Source organism: Triticum aestivum, chromosome 1B (genome assembly GCF_018294505.1).
Source record: "Triticum aestivum cultivar Chinese Spring chromosome 1B, IWGSC CS RefSeq v2.1, whole genome shotgun sequence".
Classification (NCBI taxonomy): Eukaryota; Viridiplantae; Streptophyta; class Magnoliopsida; order Poales; family Poaceae; genus Triticum; species Triticum aestivum.
The window spans coordinates 595317456-595336475 of NC_057795.1; the positions used below are offsets into that span (position 1 = coordinate 595317456).

Genomic DNA, 19020 nt, shown 5'->3' on the forward strand with positions numbered 1-19020 from the left:
CCCAAATTTACCAAGTTAAAAGAGTGTTGTCATCGAGGCCACCCTGAACCCTTGAAGCGTTGCCGAGGCCACCCCAAACCCTAGAGAAGCGTCGAGGCCACTAATTAATATAATTCCTTGTTGTGATTAGCTATAGCTAGGTCTATGTTTGCCACCAATATATCCATCTATCATGTTTGTATAATAATTGCCATGTTGTAATATTTGCAAAAACTATGGAGCACGGCCGAGACGAGGAAGCAGAACAGGTGTTGGGGGACATAATCGCAGTCAGAGGTGATGTCATGTCGTATCTCAATGAAACCGATGGTCTGGAAGGAGAGGGTGAAGCAGGCTACGGTTATCGAACAACAGAGGAGGAAGGACATGATTATGATGGCTTCAATGACCGAATGCCGGTGCAAGAAGGAGACCGTGATGACGGCTCCGATGACCGAACAGAGTCCAGCCAGGTATATATATTAATTAAGCCTATGCTGACTAGCTAATAGATGCATTCATTGTTTTGGTACGTACACATATTAACTCTCGTCTTTCTTCTTTTTTCTAGACCTCCGGACCAAGCACAACTTCGATAAAGAGACGAGGCTCGAAGAAAAAGTTGCGCTCGGATGAAAGGTTCACGATCACAGCAATCGCGCGCGATGGCCAACCGATTGAACCCCTCTGGACCAAGGATGCATTTACTGCTTAGTGCGGGGTTCTTGTTAGGGACATGATCCCGATCAACATTGAGCTATGGAATCAACCTAAGAAGGAAGAGCTTCAGGTTTCTTTTGTCGAAGATAGACAGAAAGAGGATCTTTGGAAAGCACTGAAGGTAAATTTCACCCTACCGGAAGAGGAGGATCTGGAGAATCCAGTTACAGAGCCATTGATCAAATCCTGTGCTCTCAAGAAGATGGTAGATCTATTCAGGAGGTGGAAGAATGAGCTGAAAGCAAAGTTTGTCGAGAAAGAAAAGACACGATAATTCATCGGCCGATATGAGAAGCTCAGAGATCAATGGGACGCATTTGTGGCCAACAAGACATCAGAGAGGAGTAAGTAGATGTCAGCGACAAACATGATAAATGTTGCAAAGAAGGAGCATCACCATCGCACGTGGTGAGGTGGCTACCTCAAAGCCCGGCCGTTGTGTGCCAAGGCTGTGAACGACCTGCTTGATAAAGGGGTCAAACCAGAGACATTGAACTGGACAAACCGTTCAAGGACTTGGTTCTTCGGGATTGGCGGAACCTTGGACCCTGTAATAGGGAAGTGCGTTTGGACGAGCGAGCAACTGCGAATACCCGTCAAGAAGCTTCAGCACTATATCACCGCAGCGCAGGAAGGGACGTTCGTTCTAGACAGAGAGAAGGACGAGCTCACAATGGCCCTCGAGAATCCTGAGCACCCTGGACCGACACGAGGCACGCCAGGCTCCGTTCCGTGGAAGGCTGGGTTTCCGGACGCATGCTGCTGCAAATGCCAGGAGAGGAGGAAAGTGGAGCAGAGTGGACTGCAGGAGTTGCACGCAAGGGTACGGAAGCTAGAGGAACAGGAAGCGGTTTGAAGCAAGCGACCTGCCAAAGCTACCCCCAGAGCTACCCCGCCATCTCAGCGGAGAAGCAGCGTGGCTTCCACAGATCTACTTCAGCTAGAGCCTATCTTCATGGCTCCTGCTAGCTACCTCCCGGATGCTATCACGGAGTCTCAACGTTGCCACCTTATGACGCAATGCCAGAACTACAAAGTCAAGGCGGCTGTCGGCTCTGTTCGACCTCCTGAACCCGGCGCAACTTTTCACTGCCGTCCAATTCTAGAAGGATATGCTAGGGTGATGGTGGATGAAATAACGAAGGGATTTGAGGAGCTCGTGCTTGACCACCCTACTGGTGAAGGGAGACTCGACTGGGTTCTGCTCTGAAGACTCCATGCCTATGGTGGAAGGAGCTCATCAACCTTCCGAACTGGACGCCTCCGCCTCCTCCGGTGAGTCAGGGCACTCCGCCTCCTCCTACGCCTGCTCCTCCGGCGAGTGATCCGGGAACTCCACCTCCTTCTCCGGTGCGTGGCGGCACTCCACCTCCTTCTCCACCTGCGCCGGCGCGCCCGACCAGCCAGCCTCCTCCTTCTCCGCCTCGTCAGCAAGGGCGGAAGAGACCCTCCGCCGCTCAGACTGCTCCGGCGCATCATAGTCCTTCTCCTCCGCCTCGTAAGCAACAAAAGAAGACAACAGTAGCCGCTCGGCCTGCTCCAGCGTCTAGCAGTACAGCCAGAGGCGGGAGGTAATACAGATTTGGTCCATCTCTCAAGACTCCAGAGAAGTTACCATACGATATGACCGAACAGGAAAACACGGACACTTGTCAAGCCCAAGTGAAGGACTACTTCGAAATGCAAAGAGCTAAGAGACATCCACCTCCGGAGGAGAACATAGATCCGGTGAAAGCGAAGCGCACTTTGGATGCCCTCCAGCGACCACCACCGTCTCTGCTGCAAACCATTTATGAGCGCATTACTAAAAAGACATATAAGGAATAGAAGCAGACGGGAAGTACTTGCAGTGACAAAAGGTTACAAGAACGAAGAAGTGGGAAAAAATTCCCATCTCAGCGATCAAGCGAACCAATCGTGCATCCCGCTCAAGGTGTCTAGCGATATCGTCGCTAATCATCCAGGGATCTTCCCCGGTACCAATCATGCAGATTACATGCACGACAACGATGCACATTTTGATATAATGGAGGTGGACGAATTCAAATACGAGTACGGGAAGCCTTTCATCAAAGATGGAACTACTCTAGCAACGATGATGCGAAGAGTCCATGATTGGTACATGGAAACCTGCAGTAAGTCTGGGAAGAAAATCGATACTTTGACGCTGAAAGTTAAAGAGGATCAGCACGACCTCGTTGGAATTGAGGAGTTGTCTGTTCCATTTGTGGAGTTCTTCCAGTTTTTCAATCTAAATGCCCTCAATAAATTAACGGTCACTTGCTACTGTCTGTAAGTACTACTTCTGTCATTAAGTCTCTATATATAGCTCAGCTCTTTCATTACATGTATATATAATTATCCTCACTATATTATGCAGATTGAAGATCGTCGAATGCAGAAAAGCTGAAATGTATGATATTGGGTTCATTAACACAAATCTCATAGATGAATATACGGTTACATTTCATTCCAAAGAAACTGAGGACAACTTGCTACGATCGTTGGTAATAAATCAAAACAAAGATACAATACTCTTTCCTTACAACTTCAAGTGAGTGTTACTGTCTTGTGCATGTTCAGTTTCCCTTAATTATTACTCGAGGTTATAGTAATTAATGTAATTGATGAGTTATGCATGCGTGCACAGCTTCCACTACATTCTCCTAGAGATTAAGCTTGAGCAATGACTAGTAAACGTCTTAGACTCAAGATGAAAAGATCCTGAGGACTATGCGGACATGTCTAAAGTGCTTGACAAGTAAGTTGAATCGATCATTATCGCACCATGTCGGCAACTTTGTTCATTTCATTATATCAAGTAATTGTTTTCTTTGTCTCGCAGGGTTTGAAAAGTATTCGCTGCACAAGTTCCGGGACTGCCGCGGTATCTGCGACGAAAATACCCGAAAGTAAGTACTACTAGCTAGCGAGTTCCGCGCATCTCCCGTTGATTCTATCTACTTTCATCAATGCCATTTATAATGCTTCATTATTAGTTTGATTGACCAATATTTCTCGTAAATTGCTTGTGCCAGGAAGTCAAAAATAATTACTGTGGATACTACGTCTGCGAGTTCATCTACGCGACGGCCAAGAATAGGCGGGGCTAATCTAAAAGACAATATGAAGTGTGTAAGCAAAAATATTCACAAGTTTATTTTATTACCATCATTTCTGTTGAGTTTCATTCATATATATGTATTGACCCCCTTATTCAAATTAGATGTGGGAGATGCAAAATGAACTCCTACCACAAGATCGCATGCGAGCAATTCAAGAGGAATTGGCTGAATTCTTTCTTGACCACGTCATCAATAAAGTCGGAGAATACCATGCATGTGGAAGTTGAGTTCATATGTTAGGGTATTGTAAGAGATCTTACACATTGTATACGTATATGTAGCCAGTATCGTCGGTAAGTGTTGGGGAACGTTGCAGAAAATTAAAAATTTTCCTACGGTTTCACCAAGATCCATCTATGAGTTCATCTAAGCAACGAGTCAAGGGAGAGAGTTTGCATCTACATACCACTTGTAGATCGCGTGCGGAAGCTTGCAAGGTGATGATGTAGTCGTACTCGACGTGATTCAAATCACCGATGACCAGCGCGGAACGGACGGCACCTCCGCGTTCAACACACGTACGGGACGGGAGACGTCTCCTCCTTCTTGATCCAGCAAGGGGGAAGGAGAGGTTGATGAAGATCCAGCAGCACGACGGCGTGGTGGTGGATGCAGGGCGTCACAGCAGCAGGGCTTCGCCGAGACTACGAGGGAGAGACGTAACGGGGGGAGATGGAGGCGCCAGGGGCTGGTGTCTGAAGTCCCTCCTCTCCCCCACTATATATAGGGGTGCCAAGGGGGGGCGCCGGCCCTAGTAGATGAGATCTACTAGGGGGGCGGCGGCCTAGGGGAGGTTTCCCTCCCCCCCAAGGCACCTAGGGGTGCCTTCCACCACTAGGACTCCTCCTAGGGGGAAACCCTAGGCGCATGGGCCTATAGGGGCTGGTGCCCTTGGCCCATGATGGCCAAGGCGCACCCCCTACAGCCCATGTGGCCCCCCGGGACAGGTGGCCCCACCCGGTGGACCCCCGGGACCCTTCCGGTGGTCCCGGTACAATACCGATAACCCCGAAACTTGTCCCGATGCCCGAAATAGCACTTCCTATATATAATTCTTTACCTCCGGACCATTCCGGAACTCCTTGTGACGTCCGGGATCTCATCCGGGACTCCGAACAACATTCGGGTTTCTGCATATACATATCTTCATAACCCTAGCGTCACCGAACCTTAAGTGTGTAGACCCTACGGGTTCGGGAGACATGCAGACATGACCGAGACGCTCTCAGTCAATAACCATCAGCGGGATCTGGATACCCATGATGGCTCCCACATGCTCCTCGATGTTGTCATCGGATGAACCACGATGTCGAGGATTCGATCAAACCCTGTATGCAATTCCCTTTGTCAATCGGTACGTTACTTGCCCGAGACTCGATCGTCGGTATCCCAATACCTTGTTCAGTCTCGTTACCGGCAAGTCACTTTACTCGTACCGTAATGCATGATCCCGTGTCCAACACCTTGGTCACATTGAGCTCATATGATGATGCATTACCGAGTGGGCCCAGAGATACCTCTCCGTCATACGGAGTGACAAATCCCAGTCTCGATCCGTGTCAACCCAACAGCTACTTTCGGAGATACCTGTAATGCACCTTTATAGTCACCCAGTTACGTTGTGACGTTTGATACACCCAAGGCACTCTTACGGTATCCGGGAGTTACACGATCTCATGGTCGAAGGAAGAGATACTTGACACTTGCAAAGCTCTAGCAAAACGAACTACACGATCTTTTATGCTATGCTTAGGATTGGGTCTTGTCCATCACATCATTCTCCTAATGATGTGATCCCGTTATCAACGACATCCAATGTCCATAGTCAGGAAACCATGACTATCTGTTGATCACAACGAGCTGGTCAACTAGAGGCTTACCAGGGACATATTGTGGTCTAAGTATTCACACGTGTATTACGATTTCCGGATAATACAGTTATAGCATGAATAAAAGACAATTATCATGAACAATGAAATATAATAATACTTTTATTATTGCCTCTAGGGCATATTTCCAACAGTCTCCCACTTGCACTAGAGTCACCAATCTAGTTACATTGTGATGAATCGAACACCCATAGAGTTCTGGTGTTGATCATGTTTTGCACGCGAGAGAGGTTTAGTCAGCGGATCTGCGACATTCAGATCCGTGTGCACTTTGCAAATCTCTATGTCTCCATCTTGAACATTTTCACGGATGGAGTTGAAACGACGCTTGATGTGCCTGGTCTTCTTGTGAAACCTGGGCTCCTTTGCGAGGGCAATAGCTCCAGTGTTGTCACAGAAGAGTTTGATCGGCCCCGACGCATTGGGTATGACTCCTAGGTCGGTGATGAACTCCTTCACCCAAATCGCTTCATGTGCTGCCTCCGAGGCTGCCATGTACTCCGCTTCACACGTAGATCCCGCCACGACGCTCTGCTTGCAGCTGCACCAGCTTACTGCTCCACCATTCAACATATACACGTATCCGGTTTGTGACTTAGAGTCATCCAGATCTGAGTCGAAGCTAGCGTCGACGTAACCCTTTACGACGAGCTCTTCGTCTCCTCCATAAACGAGAAACATGTCCTTTGTCCTTTTCAGGTACTTCAGGATATTCTTGACCGCTGTCCAGTGTTCCTTGCCGGGATTACTTTGGTATCTTGCTACCAAACTTACGGCAAGGTTTACATCGGGTCTGGTACACAGCATGGCATACATAATAGATCCTATGGCTGAAGCATAGGGGATGACACTCATCTCTTCTTTATCTTTTGCCGTGGTCGGTGACTGAGCTGAGCTCAGTCTCATACCTTGTAACATAGGCAAGAACCCCTTCTTGGACTGATCCATTCTGAATCTCTTCAAAATCTTATCAAGGTATGTGCTTTGTGAAAGACCTATGAGGCGTCTCGATCTATCTCTATAGATCTTGATGCCTAATATATAAGCAGCTTCTCCAAGGTCCTTCATTGAAAAACACTTATTCAAGTAGGCCTTAATGCTGTCCAGAAATTCTATATTATTTCCCATCAGGAGTATGTCATCTACATATAATATGAGAAATGCTACAGAGCTCCCACTCACTTTCTTGTAAACGCAGGCTTCTCCATAAGTCTGCATAAACCCAAACGCTTTGATCATCTCATCAAAGCGAATGTTCCAACTCCGAGATGCTTGCACCAGTCCATAAATGGATCGCTGGAGCTTGCATACTTTGTTAGCGTTCCGAGGATCGACAAAACCTTCCGGCTGCATCATATACAGTTCTTCCTTAAGATGCCCGTTAAGGAATGCTGTTTTGACGTCCATCTGCCATATCTCATAATCATAGTATGCGGCAATTGCTAACATGATTCGGACGGACTTTAGCTTCGCTACGGGAGAGAATGTCTCGTCGTAGTCAATCCCTTGAACCTGTCGATAACCCTTAGCGACAAGTCGAGCTTTATAGATGGTAACATTACCATCCGCGTCCGTCTTCTTCTTAAAGATCCATTTGTTTTCTATCGCTCGCCGATCATCGGGCAAGTCTGTCAAAGTCCATACTTTGTTTTCATACATGGATTCTATCTCGGATTTCATGGCTTCAAGCCATTTGTTGGAATCCGGGCCCGCCATTGCTTCTTCATAGTTCGAAGGTTCATTGTTGTCTAACAACATGATTTCCAGGACAGGGTTGCCGTACCACTCTGGTGCGGAACGTGTCCTTGTGGACCTACGAAGTTCAGCAGTAACTTGATCCGAAGTACCTTGATCATTATCATGGTTTTCCTCTTCAGTTGGTGTGGGCATCACAGGAACGGTTTCCTGCGCTGCGCCACTATCCCGCTCAAGAGGTAGTACTTCATCGAGTTCTACTTTCCTCCCACTTACTTCTTTCGAGAGAAACTCTTTTTCCAGAAAGCATCCGTTCTTGGCAACAAAGATCTTGCCTTCGGATCTTAAGTAGAAGGTATACCCTACAGTTTCCTTAGGGTATCCTATGAATACGCATTTTTCCGACTTGGGTTCGAGCTTTTCAGGTTGAAGTTTCTTGACATAAGCTTCGCATCCCCAAACTTTTAGAAACGACAGCTTAGGTTTCTTTCCAAACCATAATTCATACGGTGTCGTCTCAACGGATTTAGACGGTGCCCTATTTAAAGTGAATGTAGCTGTCTCTAGAGCGTATCCCCAAAATGATAGCGGTAAATCGGTAAGAGACATCATAGACCGCACCATATCCAATAGAGTGCGATTACGACGTTCGGACACACCGTTTCGCTGAGGTGTTCCAGGCGGCGTGAGCTGTGAAACGATTCCACATTTCTTAAGTGTGTACCAAATTCGTGACTTAAGTATTCTCCTCCACGATCTGATCGTAAGAATTTTATCTTTCGGTCACGTTGATTCTCCACCTCATTCTGAAATTCCTTGAACTTTTCAAAGGTCTCAGACTTGTGTTTCATTAAGTAGACATACCCATATCTACTCAAGTCATCTGTGAGAGTGAGAACATAACGATATCCTCCGCGAGCCTCAACGCTCATTGGACCGCACACATCGGTATGTATGATTTCCAACAAGTTGGTTGCTCGCTCCATTGTTCCGGAGAACGGAGTCTTGGTCATTTTGCCCAAGAGGCATGGTTCGCACGTGTCAAACGATTCATAATCAAGAGACTCTAAAAGTCCATCGGCATGGAGCTTCTTCATGCGCTTGACACCAATGTGACCAAGGCGGCAGTGCCACAAGTATGTGGGACTATCGTTATCAACTTTAAATCTTTTGGCATCTACACTATGAACATGTGTAATATTACGCTCGAGATTCATTAAGAATAAACCATTGACCATCGGAGCATGACCATAAAACATATCTCTCATATAAATCGAACAACCATTATTCTCAGACTTAAATGAGTAGCCATCTCGTATTAAACGAGATCCTGATACAATGTTCATGCTCAAACTTGGCACTAAATAACAATTATTAAGGTTCAAAACTAATCCCGTAGGTAAATGTAGAGGCAGCGTGCCGACGGCGATCACATCGACTCTGGAACCATTCCCGACGCGCATCGTCACCTCGTCCTTCGCCAGTCTCCGTTTATTCCGCAGCTCCTGCTGTGAGTTACAAATATGAGCAACGGCACCGGTATCAAATACCCAGGAGTTACTACGAGTACTGGTAAGGTACACATCAATCACATGTATATCAAATATACCTTTGGTGTTGCCGGCCTTCTTATCCGCTAAGTATTTGGGGCAGTTCCGCTTCCAGTGACCCTTCCCCTTGCAATAAAAGCACTCAGTCTCAGGCTTGGGTCCATTCTTTGACTTCTTCCCGGTAACTGGCTTACCAGGCGCGGCAACATCTTTGCCGTCCTTCTTGAAGTTCTTCTTACCCTTGCCCTTCTTGAACTTAGTGGTCTTATTGACCATCAACACTTGATGTTCTTTCTTGATTTCAGCCTCTGCTGACTTCAGCATCGAGAACACTTCAGGAATGGTCTTTTCCATCCCCTGCATGTTGTAGTTCATCACAAAGCTCTTGTAGCTTGGTGGGAGCGACTGGAGGATTCTGTCAATGACCGCCTCATCTGGGAGGTTAATGTTCAGCTGGGTCATACGGTTGTGCAACCCAGACATCTTCAGGATGTGCTCACTGACAGAACTGTTTTCCTCCATCTTACAACTGTAGAACTTGTCGGAGACATCATATCTCTCGACCCGGGCATGAGCTTGGAAAACTAGTTTCAGCTCTTCGAACATCTCATATGCTCCGTGATGCTCAAAACGCTTTTGGAGCCCCGGTTCTAAGCTGTAAAGCATGCCGCACTGAACGAGGGAGTAATCATCAGCGCGAGACTGCCAAGCATTCATAATGTCTTGGTTCTCTGGGACGGGAGCGTCACCTAGCGGTCCTTCTAGGACATATTGTTTCCTGGCAGCTATGAGGATGATCCTCAGGTTCCGGACCCAGTCCGTATAGTTGCTGCCATCATCTTTCAGCTTGGTTTTCTCTAGGAACGCGTTGAAGTTCATGTTGACATTAGCGTTGGCCATTGATCTACAAGACATATTTGCAAAGGTTTTAGACTAAGTTCATGATAATAAAGTTCTAATCAAATTATGAACTCCCACTTAGATTAGACATCCCTTTAGTCATCTAAGTGTTACACGATCCGAGTCGACTAGCCCGTGTCCGATCATCACGTGAGACGGACTAGTCATCGTCGGTGAACATTCTCATGTTGATCGTATCTTCCATACGATTCGTGTTCGACCTTTCGGTCTCCGTGTTCCGAGGCCATGTCTGCACATGCTAGGCTCGTCAAGTTAACCCTAAGTGTTTTCGCTGTGTAAAACTGTCTTACACCCGTTGTATGTGAACGTAAGAATCCATCACACCCGATCATCACGTGGTGCTTAGAAGCGACGAACTGTAGCAACGGTGCACAGTTAGGGGAGAACACTTCTTGAAATTTTATAAGGGATCATCTTATTTACTACCGTCGTCCTAAGTAAACAAGATGCATAATACATAATAAACATCACATGCAATTATATAGTTGTGACATGATATGGCCAATATCATATAGCTCCATTGATCTTCATCTTCGGGGCTCCATGATCATCTTGTCACCGGCTTGACACCATGATCTCCATCATCATGATCTCCATCATCGTGTCTTCATGAAGTTGTCACGCCAACGACTACTTCTACTTCTATGACTAACGTTTAGCAATAAAGTAAAGTAGTTTACATGACGTTATTCAATGACACGCAGGTCATACAAAAAATAATGACAACTCCTATGGCTCCTGCCGGTTGTCATACTCATCGACATGCAAGTCGTGAATCCTATTACAAAGAACATGATCTCATACATCACAATTCATCATTCATCACAACTTCTGGCCATATCACATCACATGATCAATCGCTGCAAAAACAAGTTAGACGTCCTCTAATTGTTGTTGCATCTTTTACGTGGCTGCAATTGGGTTCTAGCAAGAACGTTTTCTTACCTACGAATCACCACAACGTGATTTTGTCAACTTCTATTTACCCTTCATAAGGGCCCTGTTCATCGATTCCGCTCCAACTAAGGTGGGAGAGACAGACACCCGCCAGCCACCTTATGCAACTAGTGCATGTCAGTCGGTGGAACCGGTCTCACGTAAGCGTACGTGTAAGGTTGGTCCGGGCCGCTTCATCCCACAATACCGTTGAGCAAGAAAAGACTAGTAGAGGCAAGTAAGATGACAAAATCCACGCCCACAACAAAATTGTGTTCTACTCGTGCAAAGAGAACTACGCATAGACCTAGCTCATGATGCCACTGTTGGGGAACGTTGCAGAAAATTAAAATTTTTCCTACGGTTTCACCAAGATCCATCTATGAGTTCATCTAAGCAACGAGTCAAGGGAGAGAGTTTGCATCTACATACCACTTGTAGATCGCGTGCGGAAGCTTGCAAGGTGATGATGTAGTCGTACTCGACGTGATCCAAATCACCGATGACCAGCGCCGAACGGACGGCACCTCCGCGTTCAACACACGTACGGGACGGGAGACGTCTCCTCCTTCTTGATCCAGCAAGGGGGAAGGAGAGGTTGATGAAGATCCAGCAGCACGACGGCGTGGTGGTGGATGCAGGGCGTCACAGCAGCAGGGCTTCGCCGAGACTACGAGGGAGAGACGTAACGGGGGGAGATGGAGGCGCCAGGGGCTGGTGTATGAAGTCCCTCCTCTCCCCCACTATATATAGGGGTGCCAAGGGGGGGCGCCGGCCCTAGTAGATGAGATCTACTAGGGGGGCGGCGGCCTAGGGGAGGTTTCCCTCCCCCCCAAGGCACCTAGGGGTGCCTTCCACCACTAGGACTCCTCCTAGGGGGAAACCCTAGGCGCATGGGCCTATAGGGGCTGGTGCCCTTGGCCCATGAAGGCCAAGGCGCACCCCCTACAGCCCATGTGGCCCCCCGGGACAGGTGGCCCCACCCGGTGGACCCCCGGGACCCTTCCGGTGGTCCCGGTACAATACCGATAACCCCGAAACTTGTCCCGATGCCCGAAATAGCACTTCCTATATATAATTCTTTACCTCCGGACCATTCCGGAACTCCTTGTGACGTCCGGGATCTCATCCGGGACTCCGAACAACATTCGGGTTTCTGCATATACATATCTTCATAACCCTAGCGTCACCGAACCTTAAGTGTGTAGACCCTACGGGTTCGGGAGACATGCAGACATGACCGAGGCGCTCTCAGTCAATAACCATCAGCAGGATCTGGATACCCATGATGGCTCCCACATGCTCCTCGATGTTGTCATCGGATGAACCACGATGTCGAGGATTCGATCAAACCCTGTATGCAATTCCCTTTGTCAATCGGTACGTTACTTGCCCGAGACTCGATCGTCGGTATCCCAATACCTTGTTCAGTCTCGTTACTGGCAAGTCACTTTACTCGTACCGTAATGCATGATCCCGTGTCCAACACCTTGGTCACATTGAGCTCAATACGATGATGCATTACCGAGTGGGCCCAGAGATACCTCTCCGTCATACGGAGTGACAAATCCCAGTCTTGATCCGTGTCAACCCAACAGCTACTTTCGGAGATACCTGTAATGCACCTTTATAGTCACCCAGTTACGTTGTGACTTTGATACACCCAAGGCACTCCTACGGTATCCGGGAGTTACACGATCTCATGGTCTAAGGAAGAGATATTCGACATTGGCAAAGCTCTAGCAAAACGAACTACACGATCTTTTATGCTATGCTTAGGATTGGGTCTAGTCCATCACATCATTCTCCTAATGATGTGATCCCGTTATCAACGACATCCAATGTCCATAGTCAAGAAACCATGACTATCTGTTGATCACAACGAGCTGGTCAACTAGAGGCTTACCAGGGACATATTGTGGTCTAATTATTCACACGTGTATTACGATTTCCGGATAATACAGTTATAGCATGAATAAAAGACAATTATCATGAACAATGAAATATAATAATACTTTTATTATTGCCTCTAGGGCATATTTCCAACAGTAAGATATACGAAAACTTGTTGTTCGACCAATCTCTCGGAGAAGGAAAGGTCGATCACTTCTCTGTGTATATGTTCATCATGACGATCTTCTGTACTTAATAGTTTCCTTCATTTTCTTAGCTAGCTAGCGTGTCGAGTCCTCTCTATACGTATAGTACGTAGCGTCGACCAAGCACGGAGATAAGAGAGGACACTTCTCTAACACAATATATGAAACCCCTAAATTAACCCTACAAAACCACCAACCCCCCCCCCCCCCTTTCAAGGAAAAAAAATCCAAAACCCCAGCCCCTGAACTGCTGACGCGTGGAAGCCTTTTGGTCCCGGTTGGTGGCACCAACCGGGACAAAAGGTCCTCCTGCCTGAGCAAGCGGCAGCGGCCACGTGGAGCCCCATCTATCTTGGTTCCTGGGTGAACCGGGACTAAAGGTATAGGGCTTTAGTAACGACTCTTTAGTCCCGGTTTGGGAACCGGGACAAATGGCCCTCATGAACCGGGACGAATGACCCTTTTTCTACTAGTGGGTACTCAACAGCGAGCGCTAGATGGCGATGTGGAGCGCGAGCTCCTCTCACCCGCGTGTTGCTGCTAGATTTGGAGTTCTCGCCCTTAATAAGGTCGTCCCAGTCCGTAGATCAGGCTCGCTGCTAAAGTCGTGGCAAGGACTTGGCCATGACGGGAGGAAACATGATAGATTTGGGATGAAGAGGGGAAGACGAGAGGAGCGGAGAGTGCAGCCAGTGGGATGGGCTGGACGTGCAGATGGCCCTTTCGGCCATGGGAGATGTGGCCGTCCCAGAGCCAGACGACAGCGTCGTTCTCGAGCCATCGGCAGTGACCTAGGATCCAGCATTGGTCGGACAATCCTAGAGCTCGATGTCGACGATGCCCTGCACGCCGGAGCTGTCTGCACCGGCCTCCTGGGCGGGTGCCGAACCGTGGCCTCCACCCGCATCCGCAGGTGCCTCATGCACCTCCAGTGTTGCATGGCTGCCTCAGGCGGCACCAGCCCACCTGTGGCCGTCCCCGCCATTCATTGACCTCACCGAGGATGACGACAAAGACTAGGACGACGACGACGACGAGAGAAGCTGACCGAGGGTTGCATTAAAGTTTGTTTTTTTTATTTTCTTTAGTTTTAATTCAAGTTTAATGTGCGGCCAGGAGTACTTCTAAACTAAATGAATGTAATATATATGTCTAAGTTTTAATTGTTTTATGTTTTTTATGTTTAAATTTGAGTCTAAAAGACCAAGATGATGTGAAATGTGTCGGCCGCGTTGGGCGTACGCCCCCTCCCCAAAATCGGTTAGGATTGTTCGCCTCAAATTAACGGAAGTCCAAACAAAACGGACATCCGTTTGAGATTTAGGGTCGTGCGTTCGGAGTTGGCCTTTAAACTTCCTTCTTTTCTCCTTGGCAGCAAGAGTTTAGTCAATCTGCTAAACTTCCACCTTTTCCCCTCCTGACCTCGCCGCCGTCGTTTCGGGTTTGGGATCGTGCGTTAAAGTTGGTCTTTAAACTTCCCCTTTTCCGAGAGTTCAGTCAACCGCTGGCTAAGCTTTCCTTCCCCCCATTCTGACGACTGACCTCGCCGCCGGCCAGTCGGGGCATCCGCCATGGCGTACGTCCCTCCCCACAAGCGTCGTTCGAGCACCTCCGAGCCCGCCCCAACCCCTTCCCCGCCCACCTCCTCCCTCCATTCCCTCTCCATCTCCTCCCCCCGCGGGCGTCACCACGTTCCCCCGTCCAACAAATCCACGCCGCAGACTGCGTCTCCCGCTGGTTCCCGCTCCCGCCCTTCTCCGACGACGCTGAATCTGTCCGCCTCGAGCCCTTCCCCTGCTACACCGTCGAGCGCATGACCGGCCGCAAGCCCCTCGTCCTTGCCCTCTCCTGCCCATCCTTCGGCTCCACGGAGGCCGCGGACGCGGCCGCAGTCATCGCCGAGAGGTTCTTGCCGGACCTCTTATACGCGGCGGAGAAGGCGAGGGCGAGGACGCACGATGTGCCCAGGGAAGACGAGGAGGCAAAACTGAGTCTCATGGCAAGGGTGGGCAAGGTCCTGTTCGAACGGTGAGTCTTCTTTTATCCATCCCACCATTTCCAGTTCTTGGGTCTCTGCTTCGTATCACATCACATTGTGATTAACGCGCGCCACAACCCAGTTTTTGTGTTGGTGGATTGCCCGTCTCTCTGGACGCCGTCCGCGACCTTGCAGAGGCAGGGACAGAAGGATCCAAGAGCCCGGTCCGTAAAACGTTCCATACGAATGTCCCCAGTTATCTCTTTGATGACATGGAGCAATTCGCTCTGGAGAGGATGGGGCTGGAGTTCCTTTCAACAAAAGAGCGCTACCATGTCAAGGTTTGTACGTCTAACTGTTTGAGAATTATTTATCCCCTGGTTGTTGTTTAGACGAGTGTGAAATGACTTTGGGGCCTGTAAATACCTGATAGATGGTCGACAAGCAGGGAAGGTATTCCAAAATGTCTTGCAAATGCACTGCGCAAGAAGATGGGAAGCTTGCAATCGACAAGGTGTGCTCTGCTTACCATGCTGTCCTTTCCTGTGCATTTGATTTTCAGAACTCAGGATCACAGTTAACTTTTAGCACTATCATGCATTGATTATATGGATATCCCTGCTAAGTAGTACTACTAAACAGTGTGAAATATCGGGGTTGTGCATGGTTTTATTCTTTTATGCCTGACAATCGAGAACCCCAAGACTGTAAAGATAAGAAATCTATAAGTTAGTATTCATTGAGACGATGCACGATGCTAACTTTTAGCTCTCAATTATCATGCTTGTCTTAATTCAAAGGAATTTTTGGGTGATGAAGATGAAGGAATGTCTAAATATGTATCTAGTTTTTACACACAAAGTCGTTCACTAGATGTGTACCACTATATGTAGTCTTCCAATTGCTCCTCAAGTGGCCGGTGGTTCCTTGTTTCTCTAAAGCATCCGTGTCTCTTGTTTGTAGTCTATCACTTGGGCAGTTAGCTCTAAACTCATTATGTTTTCTAACTACGGCAATAAAACTCAGCCTCATAGCATTGTTATGGAAAAGCAACTACGTTTGCTTGAAATTGTTTTAAAGCGAGATTGTTTCAGTGGTTGATGTTTTCTGTAGCTCGATGTGATTAGTATTCATTTTTGCCTTATTTTTTTCATTCTACTGCAGATATTGCTGAGCTTAACATTTTCCTTTGTAAATTTTCGTTTATCCCATGTATAGGGCCAGTTGGTTAGATTCTAATATGTGACTTAAGTACTGTGGCTTGTGCTAAATTGTTCGACTATAGTACTATTCATTACAGGCCACTACTAGCTAACAATAGTTTTCTTTCTCTATCGTCCCCATTGTTACTTCTCGTGCAGATTGAATCGAACCAGATACGACAATTAGTGGAAGACGTATCCTGCCTGTCGAAAGATCTTGATTTAAGGCTGATGTTGAATACGAATAGGATCCGAATAGACGTGAGTTCATATTGGAACTACCTCTGTCCTTTCTGTTACAAGCATATCTTCTGCACGAGTAAATAGCATAAAACTACTACAATTCGGGTTAGGGTTCCAAAAAACTACCGAATTTATTTTTTTCGCTGATAACTACCAAGTCCGGGGTCGGTTGTTTCAAAAAGCCCAAATCGCAGTGTGCTTAAAGGTTAAACCGTTTTCTGACAGATATGCTCCACACGTCAGGTTCCACGTGGCACAAAAGTCAACGCCGTTAACTGAACAGTTAAGTTGACCGTTATGACTGGTGGGGCCCACATGTCATACTCAATAAAATTTCCAATGAGAAAAAACAATCGATTTTTATCCCTGACCGGTGCCGTCATCCACCTACCTCACGCGCGGACGAGCACACACCAGGAGCGCGACCTTCCGCCGCCGCCCATCGATCCCGCTTCCTGGTGCCCTCCGCCGTCGCCGGCGAGGTCGCCGCCGACCGCTGCACTCCATCCGCCACCCGCCGCATGTTCCCTTCTCCAGCCTCAAAGATCTCCGGCTGCGGCCATTGATGTGCCGTCCGAGCTCAGCCCGGCACCGCGCCGCCGCGCGCCGCCGGCAGCAGGACCGCACCACCTCCTCCTACCTCTCCCCACGCCGGCAGCCGTATCGCAGCCGGCTCCCACTCCTGCAAGAGCGAACGCACACGCAAGCCCCGCGTGCTCTCCCGGAATCCGGGCGGTGACCGCTCCCGCCGAGCGCAGGCCCGACCCGCGAGAGGGTGGCCAGGTCGGGGAGAGCTACAACAGACACCGGAATCGAGCCTTCGGCGTTGGCCGGTGACAGCTGCGCCCCGCCGCCTGCAGCGTACGGGCCAGCAAATCTGCTCGCCGTACGGCCATGGACGGTGCCAGCCTGCCTTCCACCTCGACCTGCGCCTCCCGACCCGCCATGGTCACACCTGAGGTCGCGCGCCGGATCCAGCAAGCTCTCCTCGCCGACGAGCCAGCAATCTCTCCTCCCCGGCGAGCTGCACGCACATAAGGTGCTCGACGAAATGCGGCATAGAGAAAATGATTCAAAAGAGAAGGTTCAGGCTAACAGGTGGACCCCACATGTAAGCTAACGGTCAAACAAATAGTCAAACAAACGGTCTGTTTAGGTGCGGGCCCTACCTGTCATAATCTGGATTGATTTTAAATCACACTGCGATTTGGTTTTTTTTGAAACAGTCAACCCCGGACTTGGTAGTTATCAGCGAAAAAAATAATTTCGGTAGTTTTTTGAAACCTTAGCCTGAATTGTAGTAGTTTTATGCTATTTACTCCTTCTGCACACTCATCTGATAACACTTGCAGCCTGAAGTGGAAAATGCCATCAAGAGCTTAGTATCTTCAGCTATTGTTGATCCTAATGCCAGTGGGGGGTTTAGACAGCCACATGGGAATAAGTTGATTGATGAGAGGTTCAGCATAACTGGAGTGTGGCGTACAAACTACAAGACTTTTGGGAATAAATCCTTAAAGATGTATCTAAGGCATAGTGGCCGGTTTGTCCAAGGGAGCTCCACTGGAGAGCTTTCCAATGAAGTTAGCTTCAAATTAGCTGGCATGTGCAAGAGACTGCAGGTTAGTACACGATAATCTGTGATGTTCCTGAGCAAATTATTTGGTTACATGTGTGTAACGTACCTGCATTTTATGCTGGCTTTGCTTGACATAATGTCCAAACAACTTCTGTGCATTGATGCACACACCTAATATCCTGTTTTAGTACTGACACATGGAAACTCTGAATTGGAATTATCATGTCATGAGCAGACCTAATATTATGTTTTTCTACCAACATATGGTTACTCGGAATTAGAATTATTGCCGTCGTGTTTTCTAATTGATTGTGGATCGAATAGCACAATGACTGTCTCCTTAATCATTTACCAGGACGGCGGCATTCAAGAGGTGGACACTCTAAAGGGGATGCTGGAGTCTGTGGTGCGGATGATCTGGGACTATGCTTTGAGTTATCATAAATCTAATCATGCTATATAACCAAGGGCAAGTAGGTCAGACGGCTGTTGCCTACAAGACTCCACGTCACTTGTAGACAGCATGTACAAACCTCCTGTAATGGGTTGTCTCTAGACTCTAGAGTAGAGAGGTCCATTGAGTTAGGAGCTTCATGGCCCATGACGTGGGTGAACCTGGGCAAATGGCGACGAACTGTCGAACCATCCACAACTGATGTCTATAAGCAGTGATTTAAGTGGGAACCTCTTCCTCTCATCTCTCTTCCATGTGGTTGAAAATCCTACATGGAACTCAAGGAACAATACAATCTCATGTCAACAGACCCTGCAATTTGACACTCTAAATTACTCCCTCCATTCCTAAAAATATGACGTTTTGGCAGTTTTGCCAAAACGTCAAATATTTAGGAACAGAGGCAGTAGATGGTAGTGAATTTTGCAAGGGAGTGACCGAGTGAGTGTATGGCGCTACTATTTTGCATTCGAGGTGAATACAACTCTCTTAAAAACGATTTCATGTGACTTACAAGTTATTTTAGTAGAGACAGCTCTCTGAATTTGTCACTGTGACTGACATAATTCTACCTTTCCTCCTTAATCAGGAGACATGGTTGTGAGAGGATGGTCGAGAAGTTTTGTAAATGGTCTCCGTAAACGAATGAA

At 47.9% G+C, this 19020-nt stretch overlaps 1 pseudogene; it reads left to right on the forward strand.

The window, feature by feature from the left end:
* Positions 1-14485: 14485 nt before the first annotated feature.
* On the forward strand, positions 14486-18530 carry LOC123096567 (uncharacterized; annotated as a pseudogene).
* Positions 18531-19020: the final 490 nt, after the last annotated feature.